The 20,852-nt window shown below is 42.5% G+C and overlaps 1 protein-coding gene across 4 annotated transcripts in view; it reads right to left on the bottom strand.

The window, feature by feature from the left end:
- ACVR1 (activin A receptor type 1) overlaps positions 1-19,155 on the bottom strand; it is a 95,165-nt gene extending 76,010 nt beyond the window's left edge. For 3 of the 4 annotated variants that reach the window (XM_073647145.1, XM_073647143.1, XM_073647147.1), the window contains exon 1: positions 18,764-19,155. The gene's annotated coding sequence lies outside the window, so the exon portion shown is untranslated. Of the gene's footprint in view, positions 1-18,556; positions 18,632-18,763 lie in introns of those variants that run through there. The other variant, XM_073647146.1, reaches the window with a different exon arrangement.
- Positions 19,156-20,852: the final 1,697 nt, after the last annotated feature.

Genomic DNA, 20,852 nt, shown 5'->3' with positions numbered 1-20,852 from the left:
AAACACGGCGTGCGCTTAATCACTGACGGCTACTTCTGTCTAGACAACTCCATCCGTGGCCATCAGCCCGAATGCCATGCAAATTAATAAACAATTTCATATTGGCCGTCCATGCGTACAAACACAGACTGGAATACATTTTAACTCAAATCACTTTAAAAAGGAAATATGTATATAAAAAAAAAAAAAAAAAAAAAAAAAAAAAAAAAAAAAAAAGGTACATAAGCTGCTAAAGAAGAGACTAAAACTTCAATCACACATTACGGCTACATTTTATTTTTCTGCCGAAAGTTTACTAAACTTATTTTTCGGAAAATGTCAGAAAACTTGAGCACCAGCTAGCGGCTACTTACCTACTGTCTTTAGTTTGACTTTCTGATGTCACCAGTAAGGAAATGTGTTTTGTCAATGGTCATACACATATGAGCACATGACCAACCACTTGTATTTTGGGTCACTCACTGGCTATGTGCACAGAGAGTCATTTTGCGCCACGTTTTTGAGGAGTTTGCATTTTTTGGGAGAAGGATTTAAAGAGTTTTTGCTCCAAAAAAACAATCAGAGAAGCCCTCCTCCTCCTCCCACCAAAGTTTTTATCGTCTTAATATATTGCAGTCATCATATTATACAGCACTGTGAACTTACCATTGCTTATTTTGCCTTTCTACACAGTTAATAATTCTCTTTTTCCATTAAGTCTATGACATCATGTGATTAAAAACTGACTAGCTGAATCTTTCTAAGCTCTATGTAGAAACAGGAGGCCAATTTTCTCTGCAGGAGTCATTCCCCACTTCAACTTCGGACTCCGCTCCTCCCACTGTCAAGGATTTTGCAGTGATGTAGAATTGTAGTTCTAAGGATGACTCATGCAGGGAAAATTGACCTCCTGTTTCTACATAGAGCTTAGAAAGATTCAGCTAGTCAAATTTTTAAATCGTGTGATGTCAGAGACCTAATGAAAAAGAGAAGAATTAGCTGGGTAGAAAAGCAAAATAAGCAATTGTAAGTACATAGTGCTGCATAATATGATGATTGCAAGATATTAAGAGGATAATTTTGATGGGAGGAGTGCTTCCTTAAGTGTGCATATAGCCATACACAGGATACCTTGCAAAAAAGCCAGATGGTATTAAAAAAATTTACAGTTGTAGAAAGAGTCATGCATAGATTCTATATGTTAAACTGATCATACAGGAAAGGTCCGAGATGACTACTATCGCATGTAAATTGTAAAATTCTTAGCTCAGAAACCAAGCCGACAAATAATAGTTACTGGCATTCATTAAGCAACTCTTCCTGTATCTCTAGATTTCCACAAGATTAATTGAATAAACCATCATATATTGTATAAAAAAAAAAAAAAAAAAAAAAAAAGTATGCACATTGCTCAAAGTAAAAAATTATATATTTTATTTATTGGAAAAAAATGACATTCCTAACACTCCTGCTCCCCTTTATAAAAAAAAAAAAAAACAGCATGCAAGACCGCATTTCTTTTAATCAGCCTAACCTGCCATTTGATTTGGAAACCATTTTCATATCCTGAGACAAGCCAGACATTCTAAGAAACCACTGCAGATATTATAGCATCTAATTCCACTTTCCAGTCGGAGACTTCTTGCATTCTAGCATCATATGACAGCAATTACCTCCATCCCCCAAGCAGAGCTTAGGAAGAAAAAACAAATACATAAAATAAATATTTGCACAAAGCAATTTTGATACAAATCAACACTTGACCTCAATGTAGCACAAAGTCAGGACTGTCATATCTGGAGACTGGGTAGTTCTGATTCCTGGATCCCAGGAAATGGCGTTTAGTACTTTGTTATCAACCATACGCGTATTACGCATAATTTTTTTAATTATTCTTTCTACTTCACCATCACAATAAATGTATGAAAGCAGTCGCCCACAAAATGTAAGGCTGCTAATTCCCATATATGATCATGCTAAACCTTTATATGTTTTATCTATCAATCCACAGGACAACAAATAGGGTCTATATGTTCCCAATTCCCTCCATTTCAGCTGTCTCCTGATAAAGGGTCTTCCCTCAAATGGTTATGGGTAAGCTCAATTGGTTTCTGATTGCAGAGGGGGCAGGTTCCTGCTGCAGCAAGCAGCTTCTCAGTTAGGCTAAGTGCCCACGATGCTGCGGAGCGTTTCTGCATCTACCTGGCAGAAAAAACGCATGCGGATTGTACATGCGTTTTTCCTGCCAGGTAGAAGCGTTTTTGAAGCGTTTTGAACATGCGATTTTGCATGCGGGTTATCAAGCGCTTTTCCAAGCGATTTTAGTATCACTTGGAAAAGTGCTTGACAACTTGGTCACACTATATAAATCCATACAACCGGCATGGATTTATGTTGTGTGACCAAGTTACGATGCTGCATCAATAGTTAAAAAAAAAAAAAAAAAAGAATAAAAATGTTGAAAAATACCGACATCGGCGGTCGCGTGACCTGTCACATGACTAAATGACGTCATGGAAGGTCCTTTGACACCACCGCGAGCAGCCGAAGAGCCAGCAGCGCCGCCAGGAGCAGACCAGGGGCCATCAGAAGGTAAGTATACCTTCTCCAGACCCGGTTACCATCCGCGCATTGAATCACATAACATCCACATGCATACTTATATACATGCAGATGTTATGCGGTTCAATGCAAGTCAATGGCGGCAATTTCGCAAAATGAATGGTAGTGCTGCGGATTTTTCCGCAATGATAATCCGCATGTGCTGTGCACATGCTGCGGAAATTGCCTCTACGGATTATCATTGGGAAACATGGCATACAACTTAACATGCGTTTTCGCACATAATGTGTTTAAAGAGTAACCGTTGTTTTAATTCTATCATAAATTTAAGGGGTGAAACTAGGTGACAAAATGCAGATTCGCTTGGGTCAGTTTTCATTCTGAAAACCGTACAGAATTCCATGTAGTTTTGTTTAGACTATACTCTTAACATCATCATCATCAAGATAATGGTAACAGTTTTCACATTTCTCCAAAAGAAACAAAACATCTCACTCAGCCTGATAATTTGAGTGGGTCAAGATGTGAGCTGCCACAACCCAACACTTTAAGCTATGTGCGCACGTTCAGGATGTGAAGCAGAAATTTCCTGAGCGTTTCTCCATCTCCTTGGCAGGAAAAAAGCAAGCGGTTTTGCCACGTTTTTTAAAGCGTTTTTTTGTGCATCAATGAATGCTTTTTGGAGCTAAATAAAGTTATTTGGTGGGACATTGCTTTAACCCTTGGATTACTGTCAGAACTGGGGTGAGTATATTGGTTAATTTAAATGATTAAAGAATGTGCCTGTTGTATTTCAAATAAAGCGTTTCCTCTGTGTGTGTTTATTTAACTCTATACTTTACTTTTGTTTAGTGATGACCAGGTGTCAATCAGACCCTTTCATCATCAAACCTAAGAGCTAGGTGTCATCTAATCCCATTCACCCAATCTTCATTAGCATTTCTATTCATGTAATTTCTGGGGCAGCTCTGAGCTGCTATTTTTAGCCTACGAAGGTGCCATTAGGCAACAATGGTCCCTGGCTATTATAACAGCTCACAGCTGTTTCGTTAGCCGCTACGTTCCCATGAACAGCAACAAGCAGCGCTTTGGACGCAGCATATTTTTGTTGCGTTCAAAACGCCGTGTTCTAATGCCAAACTTTTGTTGTCGGTACATGTGAATCCAGCGCATATAATGACACTTCAATCGGTCAAAACCTGCAGCGGAGACAAGCGTGTCCGCTACATAAATTGACATGCTGCGGGTGAGTTTGGGTACGTGGTCACGATCTGGAGCCGCTGCATGTTTATACAGCGTCAAACCCGCAACGTCCAGATGTTACAGCATAGTGGATGGTATCTCTAGAAATCCCATGTCCGCTATGCGTGCATCTGAGGCTGCGAATCACCCGTGGACATTGACATGCAGCGCGTCTTTCAGGACCGCAGCATGTCAAATTCTCTTGCAGAGTAGCTAGTCTCCGCAACATAAATTTGACCACTAGAAAGTATAGAATGCGGTAAATATGCATGGTTCAGTGAACACATGTGGATTTACCTGCGTTCAATAGAATTAAACGTTTTGGAAGCAGCAAAAAATGGGCACAGAGCCTAGAATTAAAAAAAAAAAAAAAAAAAAAAAAAAAAAGGCGTGGGTGGGGGAGGGGGTGTCCCGCATCATTTTTATTGCCAGCAGAGGGAAAGCAGACCGCTGGGGGCTGATATTAGTAGCCAGGGAATAGGCCATTAGCCAACAATGTTCCCTGGATATTAACATAAGCCTATAGCTGTTTGCTTAGCCTTTACTGGCTAGATTACAGGAGGACCCCCCCCCCCCCCCCAAAAAAAAAAATTGACGTAGGGTCCCCCTATAAAATCTAACCAGGAAAGGCTAAACCGACAGCTGAGGGCTGATATTAATAGCCAGGGAAGGGGCCATAAATACTAGCCCCCTCCGCAGATAATAATATCACCCCTCAGCAGTCCCAGAAAAGGCGCATCTATAAGATGCGCCAAATCTGGCGCTTAGCCTCCGCTCCTCCAACTGCCTTGTAGCGATGGCGAGTGGGATTGGGGTTCACGTCAGCCTTGTGTTGGTGGCTGACGTGAAGCTCAGTTAAGTAATGGAGAGCGTCTATAAGACGCCCCCATTACTAACTACGTAGTAAAATGGTCGCCGCTTTTTCAATAAGTACACAGCCAGAATAAAGTATTTTAATGAAATAAAAAACACATGGTTTTAAAAAAAATATATATATATTATTCTCTCAGTCCCCGAATCCCTCGATCTTCAGAAGAAAAAAAAAAAAAAAGTAAAAAAAATGAACAACCATATCCCTCACAACGTAGACCACGATTCCGTTACGATCGTCCCTCGGCGATCCGGGTCAGTTTTACAGCAGTGACATCAGCAATCACTGATGTCACTGCTGTAGAAGACAGTAATATATATTGACTGGAGTGTGAAATCACTCCCATCAGTGTACATGCTGCTGGAGTGAGGTCATGGGGGGGGTTCATCAGCTGATCAGCCCTGGTTAGCTCACCACCAATACCAGTGGGAATATTCTTGAGAATGTTCCCACAGTGAGGTCACGTGACCAATCAGCTGATCGCTCACGTGACCGCAGGTCCTGACAGCGCAGTACACTGCTGGGAGTGAGCGCACTCCCAGCAGTGTACCGCCGGGCTGAAGACATCGCTGGGGACCAGGAGGATGAGAGGAGTAGTACTCCTCCTCTGCCGACCTGGGTACCAACCGCACCGCTTTTTCGCCGCAAATTCACGCCCATTGGCTTTAATTGAAGCGCAGCAAATCCGCAGGTATAGATATTATACCCGCGGATTTGCTGCTGTTCAATAGACCTCAATGGGCGAGAATTCGCGGCGGAAAAGCGCGCATAATGGACATGCTGCGTTTTTTTTCCGCAATGGTAATCCTGAGCGGAAATTTCAGCATCATGTGCACAGCACATCAGGATTACCATTGCAATACCTGGCAGACGGATTACATAGAGTTTCCGCGAAAAAGCATCAAAAATGCTACGTGTGCACATAGCCTTACTATAATTTAAGTGAAGTGTTACATCCCTGCAACAGGAACCCACAGGATAGGAGATGGCTTGGTGATCGATAGATACCCCACCGATTAGAAGAACAGGGCTCTGAAGTTCCTTGTTTGAATTGAGCGATGATCCAGCTTGGCCATTTCCAACAGTCCCACTCCGAGGGCAGGTGCAGACAGCCATAGGTTCTCATATCCAAGAGAATTGGGTTGATTATGCGAATATCACTCTGATCAGATTTTCTTGGATGAGGAGAAGATGGAGAAAAAGATTTATCCATCTTCCCCATTCTGTCAATCCATGGAATTTGGACTGCATTGAGATGTCATCCGAGTGCAGTCCGACGGTTTCCATGGATTCACTTACTTGCAAGGCCGAGTGCAATCTGAATATCAGATCAAACTCGGGCATGCGTAGACTTTTCCCTCAGACCGGCTCGGTCAGAGTAAGAAATCCGACATGTGCACGGCCCCAAAGAATAACATTGGTCTAAGTCCAATCTGATGTTTTGTTGGATCGCACTTGAACCGAAAATACGCTCATATGCACCTGCCCTAAAGCTGGGAGGATCCCTCTAATCCACTGAGGTTATAGAAGCAAACCTATTGTATCCAGTAAGCAAAAAAAAAAAAAACAGATCCATTACTGGATCCAGTAAGCAGAAAAACACAGATCCGCTACAACTGAAAGAAAACGGATGACTAATTATTCATTTTCCTTAGAGTTCAATGTTAAAAAACACAGATTCAGCAAAGATCAGTTATTTAAAAAACAGACTAAAATTGTGTCTGCACGATTTTTTTGCCAATGGATTGCTGCTGGATCAGTTCAAACTGATCATTACTGGACAATGTGAATTAAACCTAAGTAAGGAACAGAAGATTTTTTTTGTGTGTGCAATTAAACTGTTTAGCATTTATCTAGGAGTTCAAGATACCCAGGTAAAGGATATACTGGGAGAACTGGACCTTGACCTCACGGCCTACTAGAAATCATTCATCCATTTCTTTTACAGTCATGTAACAAGTTAACTTTAATATCTTGGCAGACAAAAGGATTGAAAAATCATCTTGGTCTCCTCCTTATACATTAGACCGCCTAAGCCAAGACATTAGTGCAGGAATGTTGCACTTCAAACACCTCCAGCTCCTCTCCTACCTTATAAATGGAGGAGAAGGGGGACACAAAACTCCATTTGTAATACTTTCCAGGCACTTTTCCAGAATGCTGACATGTTCTGATGTAGAAATCCTGGAGCTTTCTATGCACTTTTATGAGCTGAGTGTGTTCACACATCTTTTCCTGTTGTGGAATGAATCCATTTTTTACTGCCTTTTTTTTTCAGAGTGGCAAAAGGTATTTCTGGGATGAAGTGCCACAAAGGACGGTTAATGGAGAAACCATAACATCACCTCAACAAGGACCTGTGAATGAAGGTTTCATATAAGGGAAGCCAGAAACATGCCACAATCACAGGACAGACGATCAGGCCATGGAATAAAATGCCAAACAAATTAAGTGCCGGGCAGCAGTTTGTCATTGCATGAAGACAAGAAAGTCCCCAAACTGGGTGGGAGGTAGGTACGTATACCCTCAGCTGGGATTAAACTGGTATGGAGCATTCACTCATCCATTTTACTCTATATGGTGTGTGCACACACTTTAATATATGGCCATCCGGCATATTTAAGGCAGTCAGTTCAGGTCAGGAGACCCACAATCGCGCTGAATATTGCAATCCGAGCACAGACACGTGTATCCACTCTTAAGGATTGCTCACACCACCGTAATTTCCGTCCAAGTGCGACGCGACAGAACATTGTATCACACTTGGACCAATATTATTTTTTGGGACCGTGAACGTGTCCAATTGTTTCCTCAGACCAAATCAGTCCGAGGGGAGAGGGGGAAATCGCTGCATGCTTAAGTTGGATCCGATATTCCCTTGGTACGTGATCCAGCTTTCCCATGCTGACCTCTCCCTTCCTCTGCTTCTATATACACTTGGTACATTCTTCAACTAACTACTACCCCCCACTCTTTTTATGACCTTGTTTACTTGGCCCTTGAATATGCTACATCTGGCTTAGCCTTAATCAGCTGATCAAGATGAGCACAGACCACTCCCCTCTGGTTCACACCTGAATGCATTCTGTAGCCCATATATTGTGAGCAAGGAGTCTGCTAAAGATGTAGTCTGCAGTCCATCACCTTAAGTGTGTCCATTGCTTAAGTGTGAGATCTGAATTATACCAGAATTGAACCTGAAGGGAACTGGATACTAAGTCACAGTAAACAATGTTTGTGTTTGTTTTCACTCTCACCCCCTTAATCCTTCACTTCTTACAACCACCCCTAATCCCTACACCCAGAAACAAACTCTTCATCTCTCCCTCCATCCTCCCCATTCATCTCACCTCTTCCTCTGAACTATTCCTCAACATTCAATCCTGTGTCTCTAAGCACAGACAGCCACCTCATGCCCTCTCCTGCTCCCACCTACTAACACTTTCTCTTCTCCTCCTCAGTGCTGGACCATCTCCCCAAATCCTAGCCCTCCTCTCTACATTCCCACAGTCACTTCCACCTCCTATCCACAATCTGTCACAAACTCTTACAACTCTTTTAACCTTATACACATCCGCCCAGCCCCCGCTTCCCCAATCGCACCAACAGGAGCTCTATGGAACGCTCGCTCCATCTGTAACAAACTTTCCTACATCCATGATCTTTTCACCACTAGCAAACTTTCCTTCCTCGGCATCACTGAAACCTGACTCACCCCCTCTGACACTGTCTCTACAGCTGCACTTTCATACGGTGGATTCCACCTCCCCCACCCCCCCCGCTCCAATGACAAGCATGGTGGAGGAGTAGGTTTTCTCCTATCAGACAACTGCTCCTTTACCCAAATCCAAATCCCACTGCCACCCTCCGTTACGCTCCCCTCTTTTGGAGGTGCAGTGTGCGCATCTACTCCCCCTCCAACTGGCCGTAATCTACCATCCCCCAGAAACAGCCACCACCTTCTTAGACCATTTCACCACCTGGCTACTTCATTTCCTTTCCGCTGACATCCCCACCATCATCACTGGTGACTTCAACATCCCTATTGACACTTCCCTCTTAGCTGCCTCTAAGCTTCTATCCCTCACTTCATCCTTACTCAATGGTCTTCTGCCCCCACTCACAAAGATGGCCACACACTGGACCTAATCTTCACCCACCTGTGTTCCCTTTCTAACCTCTCCAACTCATCTCTCCCGCTTTCTGACCACAACCTACTTGCATTCTCTACCCTCTCTTCTCTGGGGCAACAATACCCACTCCACAAACTTGCACACCTTCATAGAAGTCTTAAACACTTTGATCTACACTCACTCTCTGAATCCCTCCTCCCTCTTACAGACATCAGTTCCTTACATGACGCAGATATTGCTGCCGCTTTATATAACACCACAACAGCTGCAGCCCTCAATTTGGTCGCCCCGCCCCCCCCCCCCCCTCACACATACCAAAGCTCGCACAAACAGGCAACCCTGGCACACCAGCCTAACCAAAGAGCTGCGACGCACCTCCAGGGTTGCTGAGCAAATAGAAAAGGTCCCACTCCAATGAGCACTTCATCGCATTCAAACAGTCCCTCACTACTTTCAAGTCCACACTCACTGCTGCAAAACAAAACATATGTCTCATCTCTCATCCCAAACAACTATTCCACACCTTCAATTCTCTCCTCCGTCCCCCGTGCCTCCTCGCTCTCCTCTCAGCCGAAGACTTTGCCTCATTCTTCAAGCAGAAAGTAGACACCATCAGGCAAAGCTTTTGCCTAAAGTCCCCCCAGCCCGTCTTCACACCTACTCAATCCTCCTCTTCCAAAACCAGCTTCTCCACCATTACGGAACATCAAGTTTCCTCTTTACTCTCCAAATCACACCTCACCACCTGCGAATTTAACCCAATCTCGTCCCACCTCATCCCTAACCTCACCACAGTCTTCATCCCAACCTGTCACTAACAACAGGGGTCTTCCCCTCATGCTTTAAACATGCCTCGATCACATCCGTCCTCAAAAAGCCGGCCCTTGACCCATCCCCTCTGTTTAGCTATCGCCCCATATCACTATTCCCCTACGCCTCAAAACTTCTGGAACAACATGTCCACTTTGAACTGTCCTCCCGCCTCTCTTCCTGCTCTCTCTTTGATCGCCTCCAATCTGGCTTCCGAACGCACCATTCTACTGAAACTGCCCTGACTAAAGTCACCTACGACCTACTAACCGACAAATCCAAGCGACACTACTCTGTCCTCCTCCTAGACCTGTCATCTGCCTTCGACACAGTGAACCATTCCCTCTTACTACAGATTCTCTCATCTCTTGGCATCAAAGACTTGGCCCTATCTTGGATCTCCTCATATTTAAAAGACAGGACATTGTGTCACCCACTCACACATCACCTCGCCCCCTATTTGTCGGTGTCCCCCAACGTTCAGTCCTAGGACCCCTGCTCTTCTCCATCTACACCTTTGGCCTGAGACAACTCAGTCTCATGGCTTTCAGTACCACCTCTATGCTGACGACACACAGATCTACCTCTCTGGACCAGGTATCTCCTCCCTACTAACCAAAATCCCACAATGTCTGTCCGCTATCTCAACCTTCTTTCACAGATTTCTAAAACTTAACATGGATAAAACAGAACTCATCGTCTTTCCACCATCTCATTCACCCCCCCCCCACCTGACGTATCTTTCAACGTCAATGGCTGTTCACTCTACCCAGTCTCACAAGCTCGCTGCCTCAGGGTAACCCTGGACTCGGACCTCTCCTTCAAACCACATATCCAAGCCTTTTCTTCTTCCTGCCGACTCCAACTCAAAAATATCTCCCGGATACGCACATTCCTCAACCATGAATCTGCAAACACTCTCGCATCCCTCCAATCTATCCTAAACTCTGCTGCCCGACTAATCCACCTGTCCCCCCGCTATTCCCCGGCCTCTCCTCTCTGTCAATCCCTTCACTGTCTCCCCATTGCTCAGAGACTCCAGTTCAAAACCCTAACCATGGCATACAAAGCCATCCACAACCTGTCTCCTCCATACATCTGTGACCTGGTTTTGGCTTCCACTCCTGAGAAAAAATACTGACCAAATACTGATAGTGGGGCCGTGACCTTAGATATTATCCAAGATGAGTTCCAATCAATCATATGACAAGACAACTGGTGCTCAGTTAAGGAACCTTTACACGGCCCGAACAAAACTGAATTGGGTTAAAAAGTTTGGTTATATGATCATTAACCCTTTAGGCTGCATTCACACATCTATGTAAGCTTTACCACCTGATAGAAATGGAACGATTTTTTTTGTGAGATGTGCTGCCAAAAACAATGAATACATTCAACCAATTATTGAATCGCGTGATGGGGCCTTATTAAGGTGTCCAATTTAGATTTTGCCATACGTACATGGTTGAAGTCTGCAGTGGAAATCCTCCACCATGTCTAGATGAACCAGACATATCTGGTAACTGAACCATATACAGAGGTATGGCACTAGACCTGAGAAAAGGTGTGCACTTGACTTAATGTTGACAGTTCTCTGATCTTTATATTGTATTGCAAAATTTGTTAGTTAGGTTTAGGCCCCATACACATTATATAGCTGTCTGTCCGCGGAGAGCCATCTTGCTTGAGTTCCATATACAGGAATGCTCAGCCGCCAGTGATGTCTGAGAACATCCCTCTCAGAAAACAAAAAAGATCGGCCATTGGAAATCAACATGCAGGATCCTTCTCTCCCCCGTCGTCATGTCGGTGGGTGGGGGAAATCGGGTATCCCTAAACATAGAACTGTCGGCCACTACCCGAATTTAGACTACTGTGCATTGGGCCTTTAGAGATTCAAAAATTGTAGAAAATGCTAGGATATCATGGGGGAATGGATTTGCCCATCAGGTAATTAAAAATATATGGCTCATCTGTAGACCGTATCAACATGGTGGCCGCAAAATCATGTGTACATGAACTAATTCAAGTCACAATTTACTAGACAATTTATCCTTATGGCTTACGCATGGAGTATGGATATAGATATATAAAAATTGGTTAACATGTCAGACGTATACTCTTGGGATATAAAATTTGGTCCATCAATATGCCATACACCCCAGTTTGAAAATCTATTTAGCACATGTAGATGGGACCAATTTAAAAACAAACGTTTTAGCACTTTGCTGACCCATTACCAACATGTATGCATTTGTTGGGGCATGTCCACACTTACTAGGAATGGTGGACCCTTACAGATCCCAGAACGACGATTAACTTTCCAAAACTTGAGAGTGGGACATCGGCCAAGCCAGAGAGAGAGATTATATATATATATATATATATATATATATATATATACATACATATACACACACACACACATACATATACACACACTGGTGGGAACAATACTAGGAGAGACCTAAAGATACACAACTACGGAGGAAGCCAGTGCAAGGGTCAAGCCAACACTTAGCTTATGTACTTTTTAGCAGCAGCACAAAGTGCCTGCCCTCCTCCCACCACCAATGCTGGGGCCCAAAGGGTCTTATCAACCCATTTAGGTCACTAACTTCTGTACAACTAATTTCACAGCAGCTTTCTAGATGACGTAACATTTATAGACACCCTTCCACCCAGTTTCGGAAAGGAGTGCCAAGGGCCCATCAGTAACCAACTCCAGAGCCCCAGTTTTCAGCTTTATACAAATGTGACATTATCCTCAATCACAAATGATAGAACAATGGACTGGGTAGATTGTTAAATGAATAAGATGCTGCCTTTGTCTGTACATAGTGATTCAAGTATATTATGCGAAGTACTGCTCATATAACAGGGTGGTGGCCCACCGGAGGATTCTCCTGCTCTCCCGTGGGCCAGTCCAAGCCTGCTTCCACCAACCGTTCCTTACTGAAAACTGTCTCTTTGGATAAAAACAGATAGGAAAGACTACAATCCCTTCCCGCAAGGAACGTGATCACATGAAAAAAATCGTCCATTTTTCATCCACATTCCTATTATTTTTTGACAACCATATCACGTCTTTATTTTTTTTTTTTTTAACGTAGAAAAACATTTGTGTGAACGAACACATTGATTAACATCGTTCCGCGGTCTGTCCTTTTAGCACACAAACAGCACATAGACTGAAAAAAAAAGTAAAAAAAAAAAAAAATGTAAATTTCAAGGCACTGGCCACATACAGAAGAACGTTGAGTTTCACATCCTATTAGTACTTTTCATAAGTCTTAAAATGGTGCAGTGAGAAAAAATACAAATAAATAATATGCACAGGGTCTTACCATGAATCATATAGGTTTTGTGATACAGCTTTTGCACCTTTTAAGTTTTTCCTATGAAAGCGGCAGCACACAATCGTGGCTACTTGTACATGCAATTTTCACAGAACAGTAAAAAAAAAAGAAAGTCTCATGTGAATATACTCTTTTTTTTCTTCTTCAGGATTTCATATAAAAATCAGCAGGACACATAAAGGTAAAGCAGTGTGTCTCCAGCAAGGTATAGGCACTACATTATGGATGCAATAAAGCTGTGTGTCTCCAGCAAGGTATAGGCACTACATTATGAATCCAAAATACAATTGTCTCTATCCATTCACATTAGATTGTTAGCAACCATTTTTCATTTTGCATCTGTGCAAAATTAATATTTTTTTCTAAATAATTTTTCATCATTTAGTTATGTAAGGGAAGTAGACCTTTAAATCTATGACCATGGTGAATAAAAATATATATTTTTTTATTTTTAGGAATTTCTGTAGGAGACAGCAGAGCAAAATGAATACATGCCTGCAAAAAAATATTTTATATATATATATATATATATATATATATATAAATAAATAAATAAATGTCTGTGCTGTGACCTTCCAATAGCTGCATTCTCAGCTTCACAATGCACAGCATGAGCCAAAACTTTATCTGAAATCAATTAATGCCCTGGTTTCAGACCAGTTAGGGGTGGGTTACTTCAAAGGAGAAGTGAAGAGACCCAGACACACTGTCTATTGTGCTGCGCTTATCTCCAGCATGTCTGAGCTCAAATCAACAGGAAAGTGCAAATCACGTTCACAGCCCATTCTGCATGACAAAGAAATGTTTTGCACACTGATCACCTCTGAGCTGAGCACCTATCATGGGAAAGCAATCTGCTTCCAAAAAGGACAGGCTCATCCACAGAAAATGGCTGCAAGATTAATTAAAATGTAAATGTCTAAAGCTCATCAGAGGATATAGGGTGGGGGGAAGCACTGTCAAACAGCAAGCTGCAAAGTGGTCTTCAAAACCTTATTAGTATATACATTAATTGATTTAACCCCTCCATGCCCCCCTGGATAACAAATCAAGACATCTGAAAGGTAATCAAGTCTTCAGCAGCCAGCTGTAAACTGCTGGCCTTACATAATCATTAGCCAATCATACATGTGTATGGGGAGATTGGAAGGCATAGTCATCAGCCAAATTAGTATTTGGCCAAAAGCCATCCAGACAATAGATGGCTGTTGGTCGAACGATGCTTTGGTCGACAGCCGGCTCTCCCATACACAAACGCTGCTAGTGATTTTCCTAAAGCGTCATCTGTACTTTATATATAAATTAGTGAGCAACTTCCAAATCGAAGTCACCTTAGGAACGGTCAGGTCACTTAACAACTTTCAAAGAAGCACAAAATGACCGAACATACGCACAGCACTTCGTTTTGACATTACAATGCATGTTAAATTTTATTTTTTTTTTTTCAAGCAGATTTCAAACAAATCCACCTGTAAAAGACATTGTGTGCACGTACCCTTATGCCAATATTTACACATCCGTGTTTCACAATCCGAGCGCTGACCGTAATTTACAGATGGGTCGCAGGTCTCCCGACCCAAACTTGACAGTCTCATAGGTAATATGAGGCTGTCAATTTTGAGTAAAGAGAAAAAAAAAGAAGTTGAAGCTGGTAATACAAAGCGCTAGGACGTCAAAATGAGGGGCAAACAGTCCATGAGCTAAAATTAAAAAGTAAGCCAAAGCAGCTCACCAGTAACCCCAAAGGGGTGAAATGTGGAAAATACAAAAAGGTAAAAGCTGGTGATAAGAAGTGCTAAGGCATATAAAATTCAGCAATTACTACCTTTAATAAAGTCCTTGTAAAAACACAACGCGTTTCGACGGCATGCAAGCCGTTACCTGATGAAGACGGCTTGCATGCCATCGAAACGCGCTGTGTTTTTACAAGGACTTTATATGCCTTAGTGCTTCTTATCACCAGCTTTTACCTTTTTGTATTTTCCCAATTTTGAATAAAGAGACCCACAGACCAGGACAATCCACGAATCATGGTCTGTGGTCAGACCTTAAGGAACAGATGTATGAACACATAAGTGCACCTCACAAAATTAGAATATCATCAAAAAGTTAATTTCAGTTCAATATAAAAAGTGAAGCTCATATATTATATAGAGTCATTACAAACAGAGTGATCTATTTCAAGTGTTTATTTCTGTTCATGTTGATGATTATGGCTTACAGCCAATGAAAACACAAAAGTCATTATCTCAGTAAATTAGAATAATTTATAACAGCTTGAAAAATGTTTTTAAAATCCGAAATGTCCTACTGAAATGTATGTTCAGTAAATGCCCTCAATACTTGGTCAGGGCTCCTTTTGCATCAATTACTACATTAATGCGGCAATGTGGCATGGAGGCGATCAGCCTGTGGCACTGCTGAGGTGTTATGGAAGCCCAGGTTGCTTTGATAGCAGCCTTCAGCTCGTCTGCATTGTTGGGTCTGGTGTCTCTCATCTTCCTCTTGACAATACCCCATAGATTCTCTATAATAGATTCTCTATGGGGTTAAGGTCAGGCGAGTTTGCTGCCAATCAAGCACAGTGATATTGTTGTGTGTAAACCAGGTATTGGTACTTTTGGCAGTGTGGACAGGGGCCAAGTCCTGCTGGAGAATGACATTTCCATCTCCAAAAAGCTTGTCGGCAGAGGGAAGCATGAAGTGCTCTAAAATGTCCTGGTAGACGGCTGCACTGACTTTGGTCTTGATAAAACACAGTAGACCTACACCAGCAGATGACATGGCTCCCCAAACCATCAAAGATTGTGGAAACTTCACACTAGACCTCCAGCAGCTTGGATTGTGGCCTCTCCACTCTTCCTCCAGACTCTGGGACCTTGTGGAGTATGTCAAGGACTGCCTTCTGGACATCTGTCAAGTCAGCAGTCTTCCCCATGATTGTGGAGCCTACTGAAACAGACTAAGGGACCTTTTTAAATGCTTCGGAAGCCTTTGCAGGTGTTTTTTGTTAATTATTCTAATTTACTGAGATAATGACTTTTGTGTTTTCATTGGCTGTAAGCCATAATCATCAACATTAACAGAAATAAATCCCTCTGTAATGACTCTATATAATATACGAGTTTCACTTTTTGTATTGAAGAACTGAAATAAATTAACTTTTTGATGATATTCTAATTTAGTGAGATGCACCTGTATATGGTCACCTTAAAGCTAGGGCTACACGGCAACTTTGGCTTGTGTTGCAGCCAAAGATCACTGTGTGACACATTGTAGCATTGAGCAAGTGAATTGGTCGCTATGTTGCACCAATGGTATTTCCGCCGGAGTCACAAGATAAGCTTACATTCATGCAATCCATTTTCTTACAGCAGTTTTCCAAATCTAAAGTAAAAATGCTGCACTTTTTACAATTTCAAAAAACCACAGAAAAATGCACCACAGCCACAAGTGAACACATTCGGTCAGCCAAACCTCAAACTTACATAAACTATACAATTATGTAAACTACAGATTAAAACTATACATAGATATTTATATCTTTTTTTTTTTAAGTCTGAACATTTCTCCTGATATCACCGCCCTGTAAGTAGCAAGACAAGATCAAACAGTGCTACTGGACAAAACTCTGCCAACCCCCCCCCACAGCTGAGAAGGGTTTCAGGTGTGCACTCAGTCGCACCATCCAATTTCAGCCATAATGCTTCCTAGAAAATTCATCACAACCTATGGGACATATGTGATGTTTCAGTTTGGAGCATTTTAAGACTTCATATCACCCACAGATTAGTATAGGGGGGCACACGGAGTCCTTAAAGGGAATCTGTCACAAGATTTTTGCTACCCGATCAGACACATGCATGATGTAGGGGCAGAGACCCTGATTCCAGCGATGTATCACTTAGGGGGCTGCTTGCTGCAGTTTTAATAAAATTATCATTTTTTTCTGCTGCAGATCTGCCAGTAAAGCAGCCAAACAGTGGTGGGGGAGAGTTTACACAGAGTTGATGAATATGGAGGACTCTCCCTTTATAAATGAATATTGTTTAAGGCCCATTTATACACGCTGATAATCGGCACGTGAACATTCATAAGAAAAAACTCAATCCCGATAACCGGCTAATGTAAACATGCCACCGACAGGAAAAACTAGTTCATTATCTGACTGATAAATTTTATGCCAGCGTAAGTCATCCATTGTCAGCAGCAAATTGCACAGTTTTTACAGAGAAAGCGTTGCCGAAAGCACGCGCTGTATGGGCATAGAGCAATTGCCAAAACGATCGTTCTGCCCCCATACAGTTTTGTTAGCCCAAGTCAATGAGGCCATAAAATGGGTGCCAATCTACTGGTATATGGTCAATTGGCACACAATTATGGGCAGAAATCAGACCTTACCAGGGAAGGTATATATTGCAATGTAGGCCCATAGACTGCAGTCTATTATGGATAATGCTAGATGTGAATTTGTGGCTCCGCTGCAGCAATAAAGAATGAAAAAAAAAAAAAATAAAAAATCTAACAAAAACACAATCCCAGCAATCAAACTTGTACTTGCACAAATGGGACCCTGCAAGTTGCCAGTGTCTGATAGGGATAGGCCTACTGCCTTGTAAAGATGAAAGTCACATTCCTGTCTTATTGGAGTAGACTGACATTAGAAGACTATAATATATGAGGTCTGGGAGGAATCAAATTTCATAGATGTTTGTCTCCGGTGTTCCCACCCTCCCCTTCCCAGCTCTTTAAATAAAAAGACAGCAACAGAAATATATTTGCCTAGTAGTTCATAGACCTCCATCCACCCACACAGATAAACATAGCAAGCAGCAGACGAAGAAATTCCCGGGAGGAACGCTGGCTCTCTTCCCACAATATGTTTGTATAGTATTCCAGCTAGCTGGGGCTTTTGCTGTGCTGCAGGATACCATGTGCAGTGTCTCACTCCTGTCCCAAGCACTGGGGGAAGCTCATATATTAAAGACCCTCAAATCATATCAGAAAATAACTTTGTTCAAGGCCCATAATAAACACACAGTGGTCCAAACAACCCCCCAGCAACTAGCTTATCGCAAAAGCCTATGTGCAATGTCTGTTTCTACCCCAGGCCATACAGACTCCATGACACCGCCACCTGAGGGCCCTACAGATGTCTGTCACAGGATCTGCCCAGGAAACCAAAGTATAGTAAACAGTAAAAGCCTGGGCGCAAGCATTCTAGGCCTCAAAGACCCCCACCGCTTAGAAAGCCCCCCCTATTAAAGCTACAAGAGTCTGCTAAAAGGCTATACTTGTGAATAGAGTGCACAAGCTCTTATATAGTCATTGTTTACATAGTTATATATTCAATATTTACATATTTATTTCCTCCCTAGTAGTGGAGATCATACACCAGTGAAAGTAGGAGACCATTACTATGGAGGTAAGAGACCACTTTCAGCCCAAAAACAAAACAAAAAAAAAAAAAAAACAGACACCACTTGTAATGACCTCCTAACCATGTCACAAGAGGACACTTGGGTTTGCAATGCACTAAGTGACCCAATCGCTTAGGAAGCCCCCTCTAAAAAAAAAAAAAGCAAGACCATCCTACTCACACTCCACCGTGCTCAGTATATACAGTGCAATGCATCCCACAGCTGCTGCAGAACCTCAGTGCTCACATCTCTGCAGATGATCCCTCCAGGAGGGCAGGACTCCCAGCTCTGTCTGACCCCTCCTATTGTGTATACACTACCAGATACATTGTTGCAGCCGGTGCTGGAGGTCGGTTTCCTCCACTTTACCGCAGACTAATCTCTTACCTCTGATTGCAACAATGTTGCCTTTTTGGTGTTGTCGCCGGTTCTGCAGCTGATCAGGCGCACTGTCCTCCTAGCAATTCCATAGACTGGCCATGGATAGAGCTGAGCAATCACAGCAGGAACAGCGGATGGGAAGAAGGCTTTCCCCTGCAGCAATCCTCATCTTCCAGGCAGGACACCTCCCCCTGCACCCAGGACGAGGAGAAGACCTCCCGCCTCCCCCAACCCCTCCACTCTCTAGGGAGCAGACACAACCACACTGGGAATCCAAGGGAAAGGACTGTGCAAAAGTTCTGTGCAAACAGCCAGAGCCTGGGACTCTGTGTCTGAGAGAGGAGGAAGTGGCTGGCTGCTCCAATGGGTGTCTGGAGCTGTAATTAACCAGGCATTACACATCATTTCCTCCACAGAGGAGAGGGGAGGGATCAGGCAGAGGGGAAGGGAATAGGCTCCATGAGTGAGGCAGGCAGGGCTGGAGGAGGGCAGGTGAGTGGAGGGAGGGGAGGACATGGGGACAGGTTCAGCCACATTCACAAGACCCTCATGACAATACTAATATGGGTGTTGATTGAGTGTAATGGGATAAAAGGGTCATGTTAATGGGGAGCACTTCTTATCAAATTAGAAAAGTCAATACAAGTCTAAGAGTTGTGCTGAGTAAAGGCTGATACCCATAGGTATCTGCACCAAAAAATCGGACGAGTGTCATGCAATTTTCGTTCAAGAACAATGCGATTTTATCACACCTAGCATCCGTATTTTTTCTCTGCAACTATTATTCTACAATCATTTACAGGAGCATTTACAGTGTTCAATGCTACAAAATGGTAATGTATCCATAGAAATTGGATGGCATATGGATGGTCCGTGTGCCGTCCGTTTTTTTCTCTCGCACCCATTGACTTGCATTTGCAAGGCTCATCCGATATACGCGGCAATACACTGCAGGATGCGATTTTTTTTCTTAGTCCGATTTCTGCTGAGAAAAAAATTGCACATGAGATGTAACTCATAAATTATCATTGGTCAGAATGCAATCCGATTTTTTTATCAGATTGCACTCGTCCGTTTTTTTCGCAAATGAGTATGAGCCCTAAGGCTACGCTCCCACCATGAGCTTTTGGTGCATTTTTGACGCTGCACATTTTTGCTGCATGAAAAACACAGCGTCTTACAGTTCCAGCAAAGAGTTTGGGATTTATAGAAATCTCTTGCCCACCGTGCTTTTTTTTAAACTGACCTGCGATGCATGTTTCAAATCCGCAGCATATCTGAGTTTTCTGTGCAGGTTTTCCCCACAGATTCGCATTAGATGCAGAAAATCTGCAGGTAAAAAACGCACATACATTTTTAGTCTATTTCCACTGCGGAAACGCATCAAAGACGCATGTAACCCACACCTAAGTATATCAATGAAGGTTTCTCAAAGACAAATAAGAAGTATCAAACACAAAGCAGCTTTATTTAAAGCATGACCCACCAAAAAGAGACAAAAAGGACAGAGTAAAAACACGATAAAAGCGCATGTTAAAAAAAAACCCAACCCAAAACGCAAGTAACCAAATTTAAATAATAAGTGCAGAAATTCTGCAGCATCAAAAGCTCATCGTGGGAACGTAGCCTTACTGGAGTTGGGAAAGCTGGATGACAACTAGAAGAGATGTAACTAGAAGATGTAACTAGACAACTAGAAGAGATGTAACTCCAGGACTTTCTTCCTAACCTGCGATTTTTAATAATAGTGTTTTATGTGCCAGGGACTAGGTGCAACTGCAATCTGCACCCCCTATAGCTCCAGCTCTGGCAACCAATATGGCTGCCATTCTACAGTCACCCAGCTTTCCAAGGATCATAGTTCCATAACAATGGAATTTCAAGAATGCTGCATTGTAAATACTTTTATGCCGAAAAAGACAAAAGTATTCTAGGCGTGATACCTTTATTGGTTAGCCACTAAAAGTATCAGTACCTAATAATACTTTTGTCTTTTTTGGAATAAAAGTATTTACATAGAGTTTTCTGGCTAACACGGTACCACAATATAATTATTTTTTTTTTATTGTACATCATAAAGCCGTATTTTTGGTCC

This window comes from Phyllobates terribilis, unplaced genomic scaffold (assembly GCF_046119375.1).
Source record: "Phyllobates terribilis strain yellow unplaced genomic scaffold, ASM4611937v1 Scaffold_9__5_contigs__length_417890890, whole genome shotgun sequence".
NCBI classification, from domain to species: domain Eukaryota; kingdom Metazoa; phylum Chordata; class Amphibia; order Anura; family Dendrobatidae; genus Phyllobates; species Phyllobates terribilis.
Note: the sequence above shows the minus strand (reverse complement) of the source record. Positions and strands in the feature narration are given on the sequence as shown.